This window comes from Planococcus citri, chromosome 1 (genome assembly GCF_950023065.1).
Source record: "Planococcus citri chromosome 1, ihPlaCitr1.1, whole genome shotgun sequence".
NCBI classification, from domain to species: domain Eukaryota; kingdom Metazoa; phylum Arthropoda; class Insecta; order Hemiptera; family Pseudococcidae; genus Planococcus; species Planococcus citri.
In genome coordinates this window covers 8,580,380-8,603,404 of record NC_088677.1, presented here as the reverse complement: position 1 = coordinate 8,603,404, position 23,025 = coordinate 8,580,380, and the positions used below count along the sequence as shown (strand labels likewise).

At 35.0% G+C, this 23,025-nt stretch overlaps 1 protein-coding gene and 1 long non-coding RNA gene across 3 annotated transcripts in view; one reads left to right on the top strand and one right to left on the bottom strand.

Moving 5' to 3' along the window:
* Positions 1–23,025, bottom strand: part of LOC135846792 (uncharacterized) — a 186,732-nt gene that overhangs the window by 86,163 nt on the left and 77,544 nt on the right. Inside the window, exon 1 of one of the 2 annotated variants that reach the window (XM_065366085.1) lies at positions 19,661–19,925. The exons of the other annotated variant lie outside the window; for it this stretch is intronic. The gene's annotated coding sequence lies outside the window, so the exon portion shown is untranslated. Of the gene's footprint in view, positions 1–19,660; positions 19,926–23,025 lie in introns of those variants that run through there. 2 annotated transcript variants of the gene reach the window in all.
* The window catches only part of LOC135846898 (uncharacterized), a 170,540-nt gene that overhangs the window by 83,484 nt on the left and 64,031 nt on the right, over positions 1–23,025 (top strand). The window lies entirely within an intron of this gene.

The following is a 23,025-nucleotide window of genomic DNA, read 5'->3' as shown; positions in this document are numbered from 1 at the left end:
ACGAGTACAACTGTGGGATAAATTGAAATTTTGTCAAGTTTTCAAAAAAATGTTCTCGATCCCTGAATTTTTAAGATATGTAGGTAGGCAATGGTACAAAATTTTTTGCAATCGTGTGTATGCTCGATTGAGTTTTGATGGACACCCTGTATATAAATATCTAAGTACAAAATGTACCTATTATATCTAAACACTCATTGAACTTGTAAAAATAATAGAAAGCGAGTTTGATCGATTGATTTTCTCCCTCTGCTCCCTCCTGCCTCAGCATTTGTACAAGTCGATCCCTTCTCGTCGCGAACGTGAATTTTTATTAACGAATGTTATCGATAATGGTGATAAAATCGATCAAATTGGATCAACGCGCGTGACTTTCACCGATAGGCTACCTTATGTCGACTACGAATTGTACTTTTGAAGCCTTGTCAGCTTTGTGCAGACGTGACTGCATGAGCGAAATTAGTATACTTTTATAGCAGAATTTCAGCAGAAAATCGACCAACAAGGTTCTGTGACCGGCTACGGTGGCCATTGAGCTGCTTCCTTGTAAGTATTATCGTGTTAACAACCTTTGAAATGAGTATAGTGACCGCACAGACGTGCGTATGTTTTAAATTTTTTTTTTATCCGATTAAAGAGTTTTTAACGCGTTTGCCATATTGTAATAATTGCCGTATTATAGGTCACGATCGTAAAAATCATCGTAAAAACGTGCCCAACAAAGATTTGTAATTTTATCGGACACCTTGTCAGTTAATATACAAAGTGATCGAGTGAGCCGCGAGCCCGTTGCGTTGAGATGACGTGCTCGGAACCTTTACTCGATGCAGTTTTTGAATTCAATCGAGAATTATTATTGTGTATTACGATTACGATTGCTGCGGTGCCTCGATATCGTTAATTAAAACTAACGATGAAAGCGATTGGAAATTAGAGGCGATGAGTTGGCGAGAATTTGACGTATGTGCTCTGTAATTGTATTGTTTCGAGTCGAATAAAGTTCTGATAGAATGAAGCCCTTTGAGATGTAAGCTCGATGGAGTTATTTCTAAATTGAAATGTGATTTATTACGAGTTTCAGGAGCTTGTAATTTTTGAACGTTTGAAGAGTTTTTAAAAATTGTTGTCAGATTTTCAAAATTTTTAGAGCTTGAAAATAATTTTGAGGAAATTGCCAATTTTGAAAATTTTGAAAATTTCATATTGTATGGACTTTTGATGGATCAAAAGCCTTTATTGCGTGTATAAATACATAATATAAAAAGATAACTAATACATAATATGCAAAACCATTTACACGTTGAGGTCCTTATAAAAGGACGAAGGCTTTACCCAGTCTTTCCCATTCAAGCCTGTCTTGCGCGACCCTATGAAAGAGGCTCTTTCTCAGCATGTTAGAGATACTATCTCTCCACCTTGCCCGTTGCTTTCCCGCTTTTCTTTTCCCAAAAGGTTGCCAAAAGGTTAATTTTTTTGCCCAGCTTTTGTCTTTTTTTCTTGCCAAATGTCCCGCTCAATCCCATTTCAACTTTTTTATCACTTTGAGTACATCTAGATTTGACTTTAATGAGCTTTTTATGCTTGAAGTTTTTATTCTATCCATTTTTTTTACATTCAAAATTGAGCGTTCCATTGAATTTTGCATTACCCTAAGTTTGTTTTCATATTTTTTTGTAAGTGTCCAGGTTTGAGCACCGTAGGTGACAGCAGGTACCACACAGGCGTTGAAAATTTCGCTCTTCGATTTTTTACTGAAAGGCCCTTTAAATACTCTCCTCAGAGACCAATACTTGCTCCATCCTATTTTTATTCTCCTCTCGATTTCCCTATTTTTGCCACTCTCTAGATCAATTAACTGCCCCAGGTACACGATGTTATCCACCATCTCTATTTTTCTATTATCTATTTCTATTGGATCGGAAGTCCCCTTCATTAGCATTTTTGTTTTAGAGAAATTAATTTTTAAGCCTGCCAGCCCCCCTGCTGTCCTGAGTTCCTTCAACATTTTTATTGCTTCATCCCTGTTTTCTGCTACCAAGACCAAATCATCTGCAAAGCGAAGGTTGCTCAAAAATTCTCCCTCTATTTTTAACCCCCTATTTTCCCATTCTAGATTTCTAAAGACTTCTTCCAGCAAAGCAATAAATAAGATTGTTGACAGAGGATCCCCCTGCTTTACACCATTATTAATTTTGAAGTATTCCCCTTCTTGATCTGTTATAATTCTAGCGTAAGTATCTTTATACAGCTTTGCAATGATATTGACTATTCTAGGTGGAATGGCTTGGTTTAGCAGAGCAGTAATAATAAAGTTGTGATCTACAGAATCGAAAGCTTTTTCAAAATCAACAAAAATTAAGACCAAATTTAACTGATATTCGTTACATTTTTCAATGAGTTGGTTTATTGCTTGCAAGTGGTCTATTGTGGAGAAGCCAGCGCGGAAACCCGCCTGCTCACATGGCTGCTGGCTATTAACCGAAAGCTTAATTCTATTTGCTAGGACAGAAGAGAACGTCTTCGCAACTGCACTATTCAGAGTAATTGGCCTATAATTTTCAATTCGACTTCTTTTACCTTTCGTAAAAATTAAAATAATGTCAGATTTATTCCATTCTACCGGTACCTCTTGCCTCTCAAGAATTTCATTGAATAATTTTGTCATCATATTCACCATACCCTCCCCTCCATATTTCAACTGCTCATTAGTTATACCATCGTGTCCTGTAGCCTTGTTATTTTTCAAGCTTCTTAGCACATATCTAATCTCAGAAGAAAGGAACAGTGGCACTGTCACCTGGTCATCATCAGTTTCAATTTCAATATCCCTCATACAATATCCTCCTAAATTTCCATAAAGCTTTCTATAAAAGTCAGTTGCTACAGTGTTTATTCCCTTCCGATCATAAATTTTCTCTCCTTTTTCATTTTCCAGATATGTCAATTTTTCCTTTCCTACACTTAAAGATTTTTTTATATTTTTGGTGCTTTTTGTTGTATCTAGAATTTCTTTAATATAAGCTTCTTCCTTAGTTCTACTGAAATCTTTAAGTTTACATTTAATTAATTTACATAACAGATTTAGTTCAACTCGTTCCTGACTTTGCTTATTGGTTTTGCTCCTTAGTGCTTCTCTCTGCTTTATCAACATCACTATTTCTTCAGGTATCCTCTGCCCTGTGTTCCCCCTGCTGTCCCCATGCTCCCCTATGTTTCCAGAAGCTTCCTTTATTACTCCTATGATTCCACCATAAGTGGTATTGATATCGTTACTATTGCTTTTATCAGTTTCATCTTTGAAATTGAGATATAATCTATCTATTTCTCTTTCATAGGGCCCCGCATTTTCTAGTGTTATGGTTAATTTTATTTCTGTGGGTTTGCCACTGGAATGGCGCCAGCCAGTCAGGATCAGCTCACAAAAGATCATTCTGTGATCAGTATAGAAAGGGAATTTTGCAGTATTGAATTTTTTTATTCTTTTAGAAGAGGCTGAGATTAAAATGTAATCAATTTGCGATTTATACTCCTGGTTCGGAGCCAGCCATGTCCATCTTCTTCCCATGCGACGTTTGAAAAGGGTATTGGTAATTTTAAGGTGGTTTTCCACACAAAAGTCTACAAGTCTTTCCCCCCTCTCATTTCTTATGCCATAGCTGTATGGTCCCATTATTTCTTCCTCTCCCTGCTCTCTTTCGCCAATTTGACTATTGAAATCCCCCATAATTATTACTTGGTTTTTTGAGCCTTGCTTACTTTTATCCAAATTTTCCTCCAAGATATTCAAAAAACTTTCAGTTTCTTCGAAAGGTGCAAAAGAGGTAGGTGCATACACTTGAAAAATTGTTATAAATTCTCCCGTTGCTGTTTCCATTTTGATTCGAGCTAGCCTATCATTTATGCCTTCGAATTCAAGCATCTTATCTACCCAATTTCTTTTTATAAGGAAACCTACTCCCCTCTGCCCCACTTCATTGCCAATAAAACAAAATAGATTTCCTTTACTGGTTGTAATCATATGCTCCCCCTGTCTTCTAACCTCAGATATCCCTAGTATACTAAGATCTGAATTTTCAAAGGCTGACTCCAATTCCAGGAGTTTATGCTTGTCTTTTAACGTCCTAACATTTAATGTTCCAATTTTTAAAATTTTTGATTTACGAAGTTTTACTTTATGATGTTTTACTATACTGAGTAGAAAGTCTCAAGTACCCTTGCTGACAAGGCTTTACTGGGTACTCAACTGGGTTTGGCCTTACCTTATCCTAGATCTTTTGCTTTTTTCCGGAGCGTGATGGCTTTGGTTTTTTATCATTCTTCAGTTTGTTGCCATCCAAAGTGAGCTGCCTAGATTTGCTCCTTGTACGTTTATGCTGGTCATCCTGCCTGCTACTTGATTGACTTTTTTCTGAGAATTTATCAACATCTTCAATGGCTCTATCTTCGTCATCTTGAGACACATTTGCGAGTTTTAATAAATCAGCTTCGCTGGAAATACGGATTGATGGACCATCCTGTTTTACACGGCAGAATATTTTACCATCTCGAGTCCAAGCACTAGTAATTACTCCCTGCTTTTTTTGGTCGTTTGCTTTATTCAGGAGAGAGAGCGTTTCCTTGATTAGGTGCTCATTTATGAAGATGGGTACTGCCGGATTGAAACCAAAATCTTGTCCATGTAATTTACATCGCTTTGAGTTCCTAATCAGATCGTTCTTCCTTATCATACTGTTCAAGCGTAAAATTATCGCTGGTATTTTATCTGGTTTCGAAGGTAGACGATGCACTGCACAGATATCGTAATCATGTAGTTCAACTTCTAACCGATCTGCAACTTTGTATGCTATTCCAACGACGTCTTCGTCCTTGCTATATGGTACTCCATTGATAATTACATTACATTTTCTTGAATACTGCTCCAAATTATTAACGTCTCTTCTGAGCATAGCATTCGCATTTGATAAATTTTTTACCTTGGTTTGTAGTACTTTATTTTCTTTCTTGATATCTTCGACGTTTCCCGCTAAAGTATCTACTCTAGTCTTGGTATCTGATACAATTTCCTTGATCTGTCCAACGTTTTCAACTAAAGCATCGAATTTTTCCAAAAATTTTGAATCCATACTCATGTTGCTGCTGAGATGATAATATGTATGTAGCAACTATACGAAAAATTACACAGAGATTACCCGCAAACACTCGTAGCAATTACACTGTCTTTTGATGGATACTTCGATTTAAAAAAATTGAATAATTACTTAAAAACCGAATTATTTTCTTTCCTTTTAATATTTTGAAAAACTTGTCCAAATTTTTCCTCGAAATAACGACGATAAAATTCATCATCTTAAACTTTCCTTTCACGATTCCTATATTCATGTCAATCTCTGCTTACTTACCCTTCCCCTCGATCGTTTTTCACGTTCAGAAGAAAGTTATCAACGTAAATCGATAACTTATTCATTTTTTTTTTCGTATTCGTCATGAAACCCGAGCTTAGTAGGAAATCTAATTTCTCAGCAATAAATTTATAGACTTTCTCTACTTATATTTTCGTCCAAGGTACGTGCGAGTATCTCTTATTGGTATGTATTTTTCGCTACTATAAAAATGCTCATCTGTATGATACTCGTACAGGGGGGGGGAGAGGAGATCGCCAAAGAAACTCATAAAGTTACACAATCGAAAAAATCCTTGAAAGGTTATCCGATCATAAGAACAGTATTCTTATGGTCTGCTTTGGTTTCCTGTCTGATAACTAGGTTTTGATTACCATCGAACCGATTATCTGGTAATTTGGTTACTTTTTCCTGGTTCATCTGATCGCGATGAAGACCTGTTTTCTATACTCGTATTCAGCTCGAACGAGCCTCGCGATAGGGATAGCGGTCGCTACTAACAGTGAAACTACTGGGTACTTTTATAAATTCAATGACAAGTTCAAAATGTTACGCAGCCACGACAATGAACCTATCGATTTATTACCTACCGTTCGAATGAACCGAGCTTATAAAATATTTATACCTGTGGAACTTGAAATAGGACTGATTGCTGTTGCTTTTCTATTTTTGCCATCAATGTTGCATATGTACGAGTTCGAGTCGTAGGAGAATTTTTACGAGCGTGATGGTGATTGTTTTGCGTATACTTATGAGCATTCTTGGCCTGGTGAGGGGGGGGGGGAAGGGTCATATCAAGAAATTTTTGTTATCGTGTTGGAACATCGTGATCAATTTAATAGACGTGTCCTGCAATCGGAGATGAGAGTGGCTCCCTTGGGGGACGAGATCTCCGAATTTTTCGTCCCTTGTCTGTGCTTGAAGATAAGGTGGAATTTGTGGTCGTCAAAATATGATACTTGGGTACACGAAACATGAATTTAATTTTTAAAAATATACCATCTAATTATGCTTTAAATTATTTTGATAAAGTTTTTACTCTATAGTTTCGTGATGATTCGACCTATAATTATCGAGTTTATGGGGAAAGTTTAAAATGTCGTGTGCTTCGATTATTATCTGTATGGTTGACTCGATTGATGGTTATTGATTGAATATTTTTTCTTTTACTTTTTGAATTTGTTGAATCGGAAAATATTTTTAATTACAAGCTCTCTTGTTCCAGTTTTGTGCCAGGTTGTCCCATCTTTAATGAATTCATGATCATACTATTAAATAGATGGAAATTTTTAATTTTTTCAAGACTGCAGAAATTTCAAATAAATAACTAAACGATTTGTACGACTCATAAGCACATCATAATATGATCATACATTTATATTTTTCTTCGGGAATATAATTTTAAAAATACCGCCACCTCCTTCATCCCGCCCATTTTTAACTCGCTTCGACTAATTCGTGTTTATTAGGCTCTAATTAGACAATTTCTCTGACCCGAAAGGTATTCGTGAAAAATACAATCTCACGCCACCGCGCGCCGTTACGGTTAAATTCGGAAGTTAGCAGTGCATCCGTAAAGAATCATTACTTATACGTGCGCGAGTGTATTGTAGGTAGATACCACATATGTACTTAGGTTGGAAGAACAAACGTATAATTAGGTTGCGTTACTACGTACGTTATACATATTGGAGTGTAGAATGTTGGTACTTTTTTGTGTACTACCGTATGTGTCGAATACTTTGTTGTAATGTACCTACTTTTTTATGGATAGGTTGGAAGGTTTCAGGAAATTTTGCAGTTGAGGGGGGAGTTGGAGGAGTAGAATGAAAAAAATGAGTTGATATTCGTATTTAGCAGTCTCGAAAACCTAATAAACCACATGTCACTCGATTTTTTCGATTTTTAGGAAATTTGGAACCCAATGGTGGGGGGGAGGGGGATTGAAGAGGTCGAATGAAAAAATTGAGTTGATATTCGTGTTCAGCACTCTCGAAAACCTAATAAACCACATGTCACTCGATTTTTTGGATTTTCAGGGAATTTGGGACTCAGTGGTGGGGGGGGGGGGTTGAAGAGGTCGAATCAAAAAAATGAGGTAATATTCGTGTTCAGCACTCTCGGAAACCTAATAATTCACATGTCACTCGATTTTCTCGATTTTCAGGGAATTTGAGGCTCAGTGGTGGGGGGGGGAGGGGTTGAAGAGGTCGAATCAAAAAAATGAGTTGATATTCGTGTTCAGCACTCTCGAAACCCTAATAAACCACATGTCACTCGATTGTTTTGGATTTTCAGGGAATTCGAGGCTCAGTGGAGGAAGGGGTAGAGTTGGAGGGGTCGAAAAAGAAAAATAATTTGATATTCGTGTTCAGCACTCTTGAAAACCTAACAAACCACATGTCACTCGATTTTTTGGATTTTCAGGGAATCTGGGACTCAGTGGTTGGGGAGGGAGGGGGGTGAAGAGGTCGAATCAAAAAATTGAGTTGGTATTCGTGTTCAGCACTCTCGAAACCCTAATAAACCACATGTCACTCGATTTTTTGGATTTTCAGGGAATTTGGGACTCGGTGGTGGGGGGGGGAGGGGAGAAGTCGAATCAAAAAAGTGAGTTGATATTCGTGTTCAGCACTCTCAAAAACCTAATAAATCACATATCACTCGATTTTTTGGATTTTCAGGAAATTTGGGGCTCAGTGGAGGGAGGGGGAGAGTTGGAGGGGTCTAATCAAAAAATTGAGTTGATATTCGTGTTCAGCATTCTCAAAAGCCTAATAAATCACATGTCACTCGATTTTTTGAATTTTCAGGGAATTTGGGGCTCAGTGGAGGGGAGGGGGAGAGAGTTGGAGGGGTCGAAACAGAAAAATAAGTGGATATTTGCAGTCCGCGCGCTTTCGTATAAACGTATGAAGCATTGAAGCGATATGTCACATGACACTTGAAGTGAAAGATCCAAATATCTCAACGAAAATGTTTTTAGAGAATTTTTGAAAAATTTTCTACCCAGAATTGGGTCGTGATTTTCAAAATTTTTGAAAAAAGATGTCACGAAACGTATCAAATTGGGCTGAAATTTTTCCATAAATTCGAAAACATATTTTTTAAAAAGATGTTTTTTGAGCATTGGACTACTAAGTCTTTGATAAATTGGCAAAAAATCACAATTTTTGCCAAAATTCGTAACGAATGTTCTGCTTTTGCGCCAAAATATCCGAAAAGAAATGATTTTTGCCTTGTTCTCCAAAAGTCTTGTTTTTTTGTATACCTACTTAGAATTTCTCAAAAAAAAGTCACGTTTATTGGAAACATTGCTTGAACAGTTTTTGTTTTCTTGCCAAAATTGCCATAAAAGTAGATATATTTTTTTTGGGTTGAAAAAAAATGTTGAAAAATCTAGGTTTTTTTTGCCTGAATTGACGTTTTTCTTCTAAATTTTCGAAAAATATCATGGTTTTGTCTGATAATGGTATTTTTGCTGAAATAAGCAAAAAGCCATGATTTTTGTTGAAATTGCCAAAAAGTCCATTATTTTTAAGAAATTTCTTTAAAAATCATATTCCATAAGATTCAAAAAAAAAAAATTGTTGCATATCTGTTTGCCAAAAAGATTGGAAATTCCAAGGTTTGAATTGCCATAGAAGGTCCTGTTTTTTGCATAAAATATCATAAGTCTAATGTCTTGCCAAGATTTTCAATCAGTCACCATTTTGTATCAAAATTGCTAATTCTTATTTTTGAGAAAATCACCAAAAAGCAAATTTTTTTGAAAAAGTTGTACGTATACTCAATGTCCTGATTTTTGGCAAAATTGCCTGACAAAATCCCTTTTTTTTTTATTTTATTTTTGGTAAAAAGTGTTAAAATTAATGTCTAAAAGGTTTCTTGTTTTTTTCTTGTAAAAGTTGCCCAAAAGTGTCATTTGATTTGTTGTTGAAGGTGTAAAAAAAGCCCTGTTTTTTTTTTCTCTGAGAATGCCATAATAGCCATAAATAATTACTAATATTGCCAGAAATGCCAGAAATGCCAAAAATTATGCTTTTTTGCCTACGAATGGTGCAATTTTTAGACAAAAATTGTGAAAAAGTTCTTATTTTTGAGAAAGTTTCAAGAAGTCGTATTTTTTTTTGCAAAACTTGTAAGAAGTCCTAATTTTTGCCAGAACTACCCTAGTCCCTTTTTTTGATTAAAAATGCTAAAAAGATCCAGTTTTCGCCAAAATTTTGACTGTAGTGCCATTTTTTTGCCGTACAATCCTGTTTTTTTCATGTTTTTATTCAAACTTTTTAGTATTTCACTCTAGTATTATTCTTCTCATTTTTCAAAAATTTGTCTTCTTGTCCATTTCCAAACAAAATTCCTGTTTTTGCTTAAAAAGTTGTGTTTTCTTGCCAAAATTACCAAAAAAAATATGATGTTTTTTGGCAGAAATGCAGAAACATCCTGTTTCTTTGCCTAATCTTATTTCCAAGAAAAAAAGTCTAAAATGCCAAAAAAATGCCAAGGGTGTTTTTCTGCCAAAATTTCCGTGAACGATTCTCTTTTTTGGTCAAAATTATTAGAAAGTGGCATTTTTGCCAAAATTGTCAGAGAGTTTCATTTTTTGCCAAATTGTCAAAAATTGGTCCAAAATTTCCTAACAAAAGTATACTTAATGTTGACAACATTGCTTGAAAAGTTTTTTTTTTCTTGCACAAATTTTCAAAAAATATGGTGTAAAAAAGTCCAAAATTCCGCCAAAATTATCAAGAAATGTACGTTTTGCCCAGATTCTGTTTTTCTTTTTTTTTTGACAGAATTCAAGTATGAGAAAACGTGGCATGCATTCTTGTCTAAACTGTAAATATGTCCAATTTTCTGCAAAATTGTCAAAAAGTTTTGTTTTTCAACATGTCCTGTTTTTTTTTTCACAATTGCTTTAAAAATTTTATTTTGGCTGAAATTTCCAAAAAATCTGTTTCTTGACGACAGGAATCCAAAAAAATTGTTATAAACAGTCCGAGATTTTGCAAGAATGCTAAAAAAAATTTATGTTTCCACCAAAATGGCCATAGAGGTCCAGTTTTTCGTCAAAATTGTCAAAAAGTTCCATTTTTTGACAAAATTGTTGAAAAATGTGGTGTTTTTTTGTCAAAAGGTTTCATTTTTCGCCAAAATTCAAAACTCAAAAAGTCAAGGTACCTATTGACTTTCACTTCAGGTGTCTATAAAAAAGTCCAATTTTCTGCCAAAATTGCCAAAAAGTCTTGTTTTTTGCCCAGATTGCCATTAAATTAGTTCAGTTTTTGCCAAAAATGTCATAGTCCAGTCATTAAAGAAATTTTTACAGGAAAAATGAATATCAAACAGATCTTTCGCAGATATTGTTCACAGTGGTCCCCTCAATAACATACTAAAAGTCCCCGCCCCTACGGGGTCCGGAACCCCCTTAAAGGGGGGTGGGACCTCCCCCAATTTCAGTTTTTCGCCATTTTCTCACCCGCATTGCATTTTAGCGAAAAATATGTAATACATAAAAGAATCTACGTCAAATTTCCGATCTAATGACGTATCAACTTTCCTTGTAGGTTCAAGGGGGGTGGAACCACAACCATTTAAAAAAGGGGGGTTTCCTGAAAAATACATAAAGGATATAGGCGCCTATGGGGGGTGAAATGGTCCCCGAAAGCGTTCGAGTTGATATTAGCATGGAAGGTGGATACCATTGAGAAACTTCCGCGTGAAAAATTTCAGATCCACACCCCCTCCCCTTTTTGGGGGACCCCCCTTTTTTGACACTTCAACAACACTTTTCTCAGCCCTATTTCAACCGATTTTGAAAATTTTTCAGTATGTTATGTATATCCTTATTAGGTATCCCCACAAAAATTTTCAACCCCTTCCCCTCATATTTACCCCTCAAAATGGCGGTTTTTTCATTTTTTTATGCCTATTAAGAATCAAGATTGCAAGGTACAATTTTAGAAACACGTTTTTTGGATGTATTTTTGACCCCCAAACATCATGTACTTTTTTCGAAATGTTTGCTTTGGTGCGCCGCGCTGAAAAGTTGAAAAAATGTGTCTTAAACGGGGGGGGGTGAAATGAGAATTTTGGGAAACATGAATATCAATGAGTAGGGTGTCGTTTTCTTATGATTCGATACCGCTGATCACGAATATGACGTCAGATTCTGTCTAACACTCACACAGCCCCTCCAAAGCCCTCAGCCCCCACCTCAATTTTTGATATTTTAAAAATAAACTTACTTTGATGATTTTGGTGTCGTTTTCTTACGATTCGATACTGCTGAGTACGAATATGACGTCAGATTTTCTGATACACCCACACAGCCCCCTCCTGAATTTCCACTATTTTTGAAGTTATTAGTTAAGCTACTTTAACAACATATGGAATATGACGTACTGTCTAAAAAAAACTTGATGGAATTGGTTGTAGTTTATAAATAAAAGAGTACCTAATTCTCAAGAAAAGGTCAGTTTTGATATGCATAATTTTGAAAAACAAAAATCATTTTTTTCAAGTGGGAAGAAAAAAATGTTGCATTGGCAAGCTAGCAAAAATAATTAAAAATTGCTCTAAAATTGGCGCAAAAACTGTATGACAATTTTCAAAAATGTGAAATGTGAGCTTCCTATGGACTGATTACGATTGCAATTTGCACAATAATATACCTTTGTGTTCTATGATAATGGGAATGTGTCAATTTTTCCACAAAAAAATGAAGTTCATGACACTTTATAATATTTATTCTCAAAAACATGGCGTGTGACACGCAAGTCAAAGGACATTTCGATACTGAAATACACAGACGTGCTATGTCCTTTTCATAACAGTGGGACACTTATGCAAAAATGATTCCCACTTGAAAAAAATGATTTTTGTTTTTCAAAATTATGCATATCAAAACTGACCTTTTCTTGAGAATTAGGTACTCTTTTATTTATAAACTACAACCAATTCCATCAAGTTTTTTTTAGACAGTACGTCATATTCCATATGTTGTTAAAGTAGCTTAACTAATAACTTCAAAAATAGTATAAATTCAGGAGGGGGCTGTGTGGGTGTATCAGAAAATCTGACGTCATATTCGTACTCAGCAGTATCGAATCGTAAGAAAACGACACCAAAATCATCAAAGTAAGTTTATTTTTAAAATATCAAAAATTGAGGTGGGGGCTGAGGGCTTTGGAGGGGCTGTGTGAGTGTTAGACAGAATCTGACGTCATATTCGTGATCAGCGGTATCGAATCATAAGAAAACGACACCCTACTCATTGATATTCATGTTTCCCAAAATTCTCATTTCACCCCCCCCCCCCCCCCCCGTTTAAGACACATTTTTTCAACTTTTCAGCGCGGCGCACCAAAGCAAACATTTCGAAAAAAGTACATGATGTTTGGGGGTCAAAAATACATCCAAAAAACGTGTTTCTAAAATTGTACCTTGCAATCTTGATTCTTAATAGGCATAAAAAAATGAAAAAACCGCCATTTTGAGGGGTAAATATGAGGGGAAGGGGTTGAAAATTTTTGTGGGGATACCTAATAAGGATATACATAACATACTGAAAAATTTTCAAAATCGGTTGAAATAGGGCTGAGAAAAGTGTTGTTGAAGTGTCAAAAAAGGGGGGTCCCCCAAAAAGGGGAGGGGGTGTGGATCTGAAATTTTTCACGCGGAAGTTTCTCAATGGTATCCACCTTCCATGCTAATATCAACTCGAACGCTTTCGGGGACCATTTCACCCCCCATAGGCGCCTATATCCTTTATGTATTTTTCAGGAAACCCCCCTTTTTTAAATGGTTGTGGTTCCACCCCCCTTGAACCTACAAGGAAAGTTGATACGTCATTAGATCGGAAATTTGACGTAGATTCTTTTATGTATTACATATTTTTCGCTAAAATGCAATGCGGGTGAGAAAATGGCGAAAAACTGAAATTGGGGGAGGTCCCACCCCCCTTTAAGGGGGTTCCGGACCCCGTAGGGGCGGGGACTTTTAGTATGTTATTGAGGGGACCACTGTGAACAATATCTGCGAAAGATCTGTTTGATATTCATTTTTCCCGTAGATGGGACAAAATTGGTCTTCAATGACTGGACTATCAGTTTTGTATTTTTTTGGTTTTTCTAGATTTTTTTTGAAAATAGACGACTCCAAAATCCTTCTTCCCCTCTCGCGACGTTTCGAAAATTTAACCCCCCCCCCGCTCCCAATTTGAGTGTAGTTGGTATTGGAAGGATATAGAAAATTGGAAACATCGATCTGGAAAAGTGAGGGAAACGATTTTTTCGAAAGAATGAACACTCTGAATTGAACTCCAAAGTGAGACATTATGACGAGAAATTTTTTTATGAAAAAATCCGAAATATAAGTGACGTTTGATGGGACACCCTGTAGGTATACATAAAAGTCTCTGCCTTGTTCCTGCGAGTACATTATACATACATATGTACAAGTATAATTATAATACATACCTATAAATAAATTCGTATAGGTACGTTTACATATCGTATATACTTACATATAATAAATTATTGCAATTAAGATATTGCGTAAATATTTTATAAATATGGAAGAATATTTTAATTATGCGCAAAAGATACCTACACGATGCTAACTGTTAATTGTTAAACATTATAAAAAAAATGTAAACAAAAACGTATACAATATTATGAACCATTATTACGTATGGGAATTCGGTATATTACGGGACTGTTATAAGCTGGCTGCTGTCGTTCTTATACACATTTATCACATAATACCAAGCAGTTTCTAGATATTTCGTTGTTTCAATTCTTCTTTTTTTTTCTTTCTTTAAAAAAAACAACAAACGTACCGCTGTAATTAGCAGATTTACGTTTACGACTCTCGCCCAGAAGAAGACATCGCGTCGGTATTTTTTTTTAACGATAACGACGAATAACGATCGATTGAAAAATAGCTAATTTTCGACAATCGACGTTACATTTAGACGTCGTCGTCGTCATCGTCGTCGTAAAAGATACAGTTATACATAATCGAACATCTTTCGAGTCTCGAGTACACACTCGAGATTGTAAATTTCCGAACATTTATTTGATTTTTTTGCCTGTTTTGCGAGACGAAATGGGACAGTATCGTGTTGTTACGAGTGATTCATTTATAAAGATTTTTTATTAATGGATTTTGCGGATTTTTACGAGTACATACATAATATAAGTACTGTGTATCAGTGTATATCCCTGTCGAGAAATTTCGGTCATTGCGGATTTCATTGTGAGAGATGAGATTCGTCTTCTTATGTAATGTGGGTCTTGGGTATCGGTTGGGTTGGGTTTTTAAGCGAAGTTGACTCATTGCGAGAGGTATAGGTACGTTTGAAGGTAGTTGTGTGTGTGTGTATGTGTGTGAGATAGTTTTTCGAACTGAGGTTTGTGGGTTTTGAAGGGAATTCGAATTGTATAATTTTAAATGAAGGTTTCTCGCGTAAAAGAGGTCTTAATTCGGTCGACATTTTTTTTCATTGTCATATTTGAATTCAGCTAGTCAAATTACCTCAATTCGTGATGATTTTTAGTCCGGCATATGACAATAGGAGTAATTGCACCCCCCCCCCCCCGATCCTCCGGGACAACTTTTTTCTTAAAGGGGACATCCCAAGGAACATTTTAGAGCAAAGTTGCCAAAAAAAAGTTGGTCTTACTTACAAAATGGCGGCCATTTTGATTGACAGGTCAGCCGAAATCGCAGATTTTGCGTTTTAACATAGGACTTGCACGAACTTTTTCAAACTTTACAAAGGTAGATCGAAAGATCATGCAAAAACTTATCACCTGTCAAAATTTCAAGTGCTAAAGTGCGTTTTTCGATTTTTGGTGAATTTTTGAAAATCGAATTTAGGCCAAAAATGAGGGAAAAAATCAAAATTTTACCAAATTGACCAAGAAAGCTGAAATTTGGGATATACCCTATTTTCAATATGCCAAATCGATTGGAAACGGTTTCAATCCGTTTTGAGCAGTTCTGGAGCCTCCAGCAGATTTTTGAAACTCGAAATTCCCACAAAATTTCATCAAATTGGAGTTGTAAAGCTAAAATTTATTCTAAAAACTAATTTCAATACGCTACGAAGTACTGCAGGTGAATTTCAAGTCGTTTTGGATCCTCCAGCAACTTTTTGAAAATTCCTGAAGCCTCCAGCAGATTTTTGAAACTTTAAATTTTTACAAAATTTCATCAAATGGAGATGGGAAGCTGAAATTTACTCTACACTTCAATTCTAACACCCTCTGAAGACAACTTCAGGTAAGTTCAAGTCATTTTAGAGCCTCCAACGACTTTTTTTTGAAAATTACTGGAGCCTCCAGTAGATTTTCGAAACTTGAAATTTCCCTAAAATTTCATCAACTAAGATGGAGAGTTGAAATTCATTCTGCAAACTAATTTCAATACGCTACGAAGTTGACTGCTGGTGAATTTCAAGTCGTTTTGGAGCCTCCAGCAACTTTTTGAACGGTTGTATGACGTTTTTTTTGGAAAATTGAAATTTCCTAAAGGTAGCTGGAAGCTTCAAAACTATATTTGAAACCACCATGTAGTCTGCGAAGTAAATTTCAGCTTCCCATTTCCATTTGATGAAATTTTGTAAAAATTTAGTTTCAAAAATCTGCTGGAGGCTTCAGGAATTTTCAAAAAAAAAGTCGTTGGAGGCTCTAAAATGACTTGAACTTACCTGAAGTTGTCTTCAGAGGGTGTTAGAATTGAAGTGTAGAGTAAATTTCAGCTTCCCATCTCCATTTGATGAAATTTTGTAAAAATTTAAAGTTTCAAAAATCTGCTGGAGGCTTCAGGAATTTTCAAAAAGTTGCTGGAGGATCCAAAACGACTTGAAATTCACCTGCAGTACTTCGTAGCGTATTGAAATTAGTTTTTAGAATAAATTTTAGCTTTACAACTCCAATTTGATGAAATTTTGTGGGAATTTCGAGTTTCAAAAATCTGCTGGAGGCTCCAGAACTGCTCAAAACGGATTGAAACCGTTTCCAATCGATTTGGCATGTCGAAAATAGGGTATATCCTAAATTTCAGCTTTCTTGGTCAATTTGGTAAAATTTTGATTTTTTCCCTCATTTTTGGCCTAAATTCGATTTTCAAAAATTCACCAAAAATCGAAAAACGCACTTTAGCACTTGAAATTCTGACAGGTGATAAGTTTTTGCATGATCTTTCGATCTACCTTTGTAAAGTTTGAAAAAGTTCGTGCAAGTCCTATGTTAAAACGCAAAATCTGCGATTTCGGCTGATCTGTCAATCAAAATGGCCGCCATTTTGTAAGTAAGGCCAACTTTTTTTGGCAACTTTGCTCTAAAATGTTCCTTGGGATGTCCCCTTTAAGAAAAAAGTTGTCCCGGTGGATCGGCGGGGGGGGGTGCAATTACTCCTATTGTCATATGCCGGACTATTCCATTTTGAGGTTGTTATATCATTCTCTGAAAGGGGATTGTTGGAAGGATTTTTCAAAATGAAGCGAGTAAGGTAGCTTGGATGCTCTCGTGAGTTGAGAAATTTAAATTGTGTGCCACCAAAATTCAAAATGGAGTGCTAGAGATGCAATTATTGTGGCTTGATTTATTGCCACGTCTCGTGTTCTTTTTTGAAATTGATTTCATTTTGAGATCATTTCCATGGTTGAGAAGTTGAGCAAAAATGAGAGGGGGATGAATGAAATCTGAAGAGGGTGTGCTTCGTGGCAATGATGTAACAAATGGTAGGGGGAGTGGGGAGGAGGAAGGGGTCCAAGAGTCCATCTCTCATACTGTATAAAATATTGTTTCATACATATTATAATGAAGATTTCAATGCAAAAAAATTGTTCAGCAAACTTGAGTTTTATGATTTTTGCTCAAAATATCTCAAAAACAAGCATCCCAGGAAAAAAAATATCAGTCTACAGGTGAGAAATTTCAAATTCTACTATTTTGCTCCTGTTCATTTTTTGGTAGGATTCTTAGTTTTTCTTGAAAATCAATTTTTATGAACTACAATTTTTTTAACCAAATTTTTCATTAGGTACAAATTGCCCAAATCAACTTGGAATTTTTTTTTTTGAGATTCAACAGGTGATTTTTGACAGGATTTGAAACTCTGATCACGAGAAAAGTGATGCTTGACTTTTTTTTTCAACTTTTTATCAGTAAAAATGAGAATTTTCAACCAATTAGCAGAGTTTGATTACTATTATTATAGGGGAGGGGGAGGGGGGGCTATTTTGTGAAAATCTTTAGCAATATTGCTGAAAATCAAGACTCTGAATTTTAGTCAAAATACAAAAAATTGACAATTTTAGCAAAAAGCAACAACTTTTTGCATAATTTTTGTTCAAAAAGCGAAATTTTTCAATTGTCAAGAAGCTGGAATTTTGAGCAAATTTTTGGCAAAAAGAAAGACTTTAGGACAAATTGCGAAAAAAAGTAAGACTTTTAGAAACGTTTTCAAAAAAAAATACAATTTTTAGCATTTTTGGTAAAAAAATTCGGATTTTAGTCAATTTTTGAAAAAAACGAGTATTTTTGACAATTTTAGGGGTCTGTAGTATTTGATTTTTCTAAAAAAAAAAAGGAATTTTAGTAGCCGAAAAAGCTCGAAAGAGTGACCAAGAAATAACCAAAAAAATAACAAAACGCCAGCAAAACATTTTAATGAGGGAAAAAATCAAAAAAAAAATAAATAAATAAGAAACTTATCTGTAGAGCATAAAATTTTCCACCGATGAAGTTTTTTACAACATTTTCTTCTGAAAAGTGTAGTTTTTGATTTTGTTTTTGTCAAAATTGATTTTTCGTGTTGGAGATTTTTGGAAAATTCAAATTTTTGATTAAAAAAATCAAAACAACCAATTCCAGTCAAACTTTTTAACTTTAGCTGAAAATATTTTTAAAATACAGTCTTTCAGAATGACATGAATCAAACTTCGTTGATGGGAATTTTTTGCTGTATTTCGTTCTTTTTATTTTTTTTTTTGTTGGACCTTTAATTTTTGCCAAAAATAAATTGATTTTTTATGGGAAATTTTTTCAAAAATTCACTTTAAAATATCTCAAAAACAAAATTCGAGTAATTGAATGAATCAAACTCTATTGATGGAAAATTTCATGCTCTACGTGTAATTTATTTTCACTTAATTTTTTCAATGGGACTTTTGTTTTTCTCAAAAGTTGATGTTTTGTGTTGGGAATTTTTTGGAAATTTTAATTTTCGATTTCAAACGATCAATTCTAGTCGAGCTGGAAATATTTCAAAAATACAGCTTTTCAGGATGAAATGAATCAGACTTTGCTGATGGAAAATTTTATGCTCTACTTTTTTTCTCTCAGGACTTTTAGTTTTTCTTGAAGTTTGATTTTTGTGATGGATTTTTTTTTTTGGAAGTTCGAATTTTTTATCACAGGTGATCAAAGTTGCCCTTTCGACTCTTTTTCTTTTTTTTTTTTGGAAAAAAATTCAAAGAGTCAAAATTGGGTCACCACAAATTTTGAATAGCTGTTTTGATGAACAATCAAATCAATTTTTCAAGTAAAAGAATATTTTATGCTTTACTTTTCAAGTTGAACTTCAAGTTTGGTTCACTAATCCCTGGGTAAAGACCTTTTTTGGAGTGAGAGGAGGGAGGGGGGGGGGGTCAGACGAGAGAATAATTTTGATATTTTTTTCGTGGCAGAAGTATTATAATCGATGGTAAAACGTGCCTATACCTACCTAAAGCTAAACGTGTGAAACTCGAGCGACTCGAAACACTCAACAAACGAAATAAAAAATAATAATATTTTTATCGCTATCAAAAAACACTATACTATTACGTATGTACATCTAGGAATGAGACCTTGCTATATACGTGTTTACTATTTCTGTAAATTGAACTGAAACCCATATCATGCGAGAAAACAATTACGAATTGATTCGTGTGACCGAAAAAAAATTTCAATTTTATGCAAAGCAATTAAATTTCAACTTTCGTATAAATAGCTGGTCAGGTATTCGTATTCCATATAAGCGAAGAATAATAATATCTACATAGGTATGTGTGTAAGTAGGCTGGCATGTATGAAAACGAGAATGCTCATTTTATAGGAGGTATCATTTTTGAGAAAAAAATTTACATACAGGGGTTCTCAAATACCATAAAATTATTTTATTCAAATTAAGAAAGCATAAGTTTCTGTAAAAATGAAAATTTTTCTATTATTAATTGAAATAAAAATAGTATTCGAACTCACCAAAAACTATAAAAATTTTCAAACTCTCCTTGCACCCACTTTCACTATAACTTCGCGAACCTTCACCTCGAAAAAAAATTTCAAAAAAATGAAAAATCAAGTTCACAGTAATTCGTTAAGTAAATAATGAAAAACTTTTACAAAAAAAAAAATATGTATACGAATAAATAAAACACTATTGGAATATACGCGATTTAAAAAAATGAATCTCGTAAATGAATGAGCATGATCGCGGCTAACGGCACCTTACGCCGCACAGAAGTGGACTGATACAGTCGAACAGGTATAAACAGAAACACGCCGAGAGAAATGGACAGGTGAGTTATTACTCGTATTCCCTCCTCTAGATGCTCACTGCTGAGCACTAGACGATGCCGATGCCGGTTCGAGTTCGTATGGAAATAAGTACGACTAGGTATATACGTATACGAGAGAGTATATAAACCGCACGAGAAGGTACGATAATAATAATTCAACTCGCCGATATTATTTTTTTTTCGCGGCTATATGTGGGCGAAATTTCTATTTTGTAAAGCTCAAAATTTATGTAGAGTGGCGGTTTCAAAGTATGGTACTTGAAATCGCCACCATATTTGTAAACTATCGCGCGTACTACATTGTAGCGAATTGAATACGACAATGTGCATAAAATGTGTGTATGGTTTTTTTTCAGATTGAATTATGGGTGTGATGTACGATCAGTGGAGGGGTCAGGGGTTCTTGTATAGAGATAGGTACTAGGTAAAAAGTGTGCAATTGTAATACGTACATAGGTACGTATCGATATACGAAGCATTGCATATTATTTGCTTAGTGTTTACAGTGAAATTTAATGCCCACGTCAGCGATTTTAAAGGCGCGTGAATATTTACGCGAGTGATTCGATGAACATTGTAATACGTATCGAAGGTATATTTTTAGGTATTGCTTGCTACTGTGTCTCATGCCTGTCCTCCAGTTCCCAGAAAAATTACTCGTTTGGTTTGGAAATTATGTGCATACGTCTGCGTATAAGTAAAGTAGTAAAAAGAAAAAACGTCGATGAGGATGTGCCAGGAATAGGATGGAGTTAGCGAATAATATTCCACGAATGAAGGAAGTGTAGACCAGTTGCGAACTGTACAGGGTGTTCGGAGAGTGATCTGTTATTGATCAAACTGAAGTAGGGTATTCCTGGGTAAAATAGGTGACATGCCCTGTCCTCGGATTTTTGAAATTTTGATGAAACATTACGTTGGATTGGATAATCGATACCTTTTTAAAAAATGTCGGAGCCAAGAAAAAAATTCCCTATCCCACCCCCTTGCCCGCAATGGCGAAAAAATGTTTTTGGGGGGGGGGGAATCATACTTACCTACCTACTTCAAAGAGTTTTGAATAAAAAATGTTGAATTCATCCGAAATTTTTTAGAGTAGACACGAGTCTAGCCACTTGATTTTTTCACATTTTTTTGCCCCCCCCCGGAGGACCCGGGGGAAGATATTGACGGAAGAAAATTTGAAACCGCCAAGCACACTCGTGGAAATAGTTTACTTAGAGTTCAAAGTATTCCATACAATATTTGAGACCCCTGGGTCTAACTTTTAAAAAGCTGTGAGCTCTTGAAATGGTGTAATTTTGGAAAAAAAAACTGTAGTTTTTTGCATTACAATTATTGCGAGATGATTCCCCCTCCCCCCCCCCAAAAAAAAATGCCAATTGGATTCAAGATAATTTTCAGAGTGGCAAGTTGTAGATCAGAAAAATGAACCTTTTTTTTATGTAAAAAAATGATGAAACTTGATGAGTTCTGCTGATAATTCAATTAGTTTTTTCCATGCTCGCATTCAACAAGTCAGATTATACCTCTGCCTGGACTCATTGGACGATAATTTTGGCGATTTTATTTTCGCGGACTTTCACTTTATATTTAGAGTTTCGCATTTCAATTTCAGAATTTTTTATTTCATATTCAGAGTCGGTTTCGTTTTCGTTTTCAATTTTTGATTTTATTTTCAGAGGTTTCATTTTTTTTTTTTTTTTTTTTTTTTTTTTAGTTTACCTACCTACCTATTTTAAGTTTTTGATAAAATTTTTAGAATTATTTAATTTTCGGTTTTGGTTTCGTTTTAGTTTGCAACTTCAATTTCAATTTATTATTCCATTTTCAGTTTTTGATTTAATTTTTAGAATCTTTAATTAATTTTCAATTTTTGATTTTAGTTACTTTTGGAAAATCTTACTTTATTTCAAGTTTTTCCCTATATTTACAAAGTTCTGTACTACATTTCTAGATTTTTACAAAAATTCGTACCGTATTTTTTTCTCCAGACTGTCACGTGTGTCACGTTTTACTTTTAGAGTTCCTTTTTGTTTTCATTCCCGTTCTAACTGTCGTACTGTCAACAACTGAAATTGCTAAGGAAAATGAAATTCTTTTCTCAATCTCAACAACCGGAGATTCCAACGAAGAATCGTTACCAAAAGTTACAAAACGATGCTGATGATATAAAAGAGCCAAAACAAGAACCAAAACCTCCGCCAATTTACATCGACAAAGTAGCCAATATCAAAACATTATCAACTCAACTGCAAAGTCAAATCAAGAAAGAAGAATTTATTCTAAAAACATACAACACCAACGATGTTAAAATAAATATTAAATCCATCGAAGGCTACCGGAAAATTGTAAATTTACTCGTAACAGAAAAAATACCATTTCATTCATTTCAACCAAAACAAGAGAAACCGTTTAGAGTAGTCATCCGTCATCTACACTCTTCTACGCCGGTGGATGATATTACCAATGAGTTGTCGTCATTGGGGTATTCAGTTCGAAACATTACCAACATAAAACATCATAAAACCAAAGCTAATCTTCCTTTATTCTTCATTGACCTCGAGCAAGATGAAATGAATCGCCAAATTTTTGAATTGGAAAGCTTATTGAACATGAAGATTAAAGTTGAACCACCTAGAAAACCAAGACACATTCCGCAATGTATGAATTGCCAGACTTATGGCCATACAAAACATTATTGTCATCGACTACCTCGATGTGTTAAATGTGGACAGCAACACAATACCTCTGATTGTAAAATGAAAGAAAACGAATGTGCTAAATGCGCTCTTTGCGGTGAAGGTCATACAGCTAGCTACAAAGGCTGTGTAGTCTATAAAGACATCCAAAGAAGAAAGCGTCAACAAATGAGTCAGCAACAAAAAAGTGAAAAACCTGACGAAGTGAAAACTATTAAACAAACAACCAACTCTCCAATCCCAGTAAAACTACCTCGACGAAAACCAATCACATATGCTGAAGTTGCCAAAAACTCAACGACTAATGCTGAAATTATTAAGCAGTCATATTCTTCAAATGAAGAAA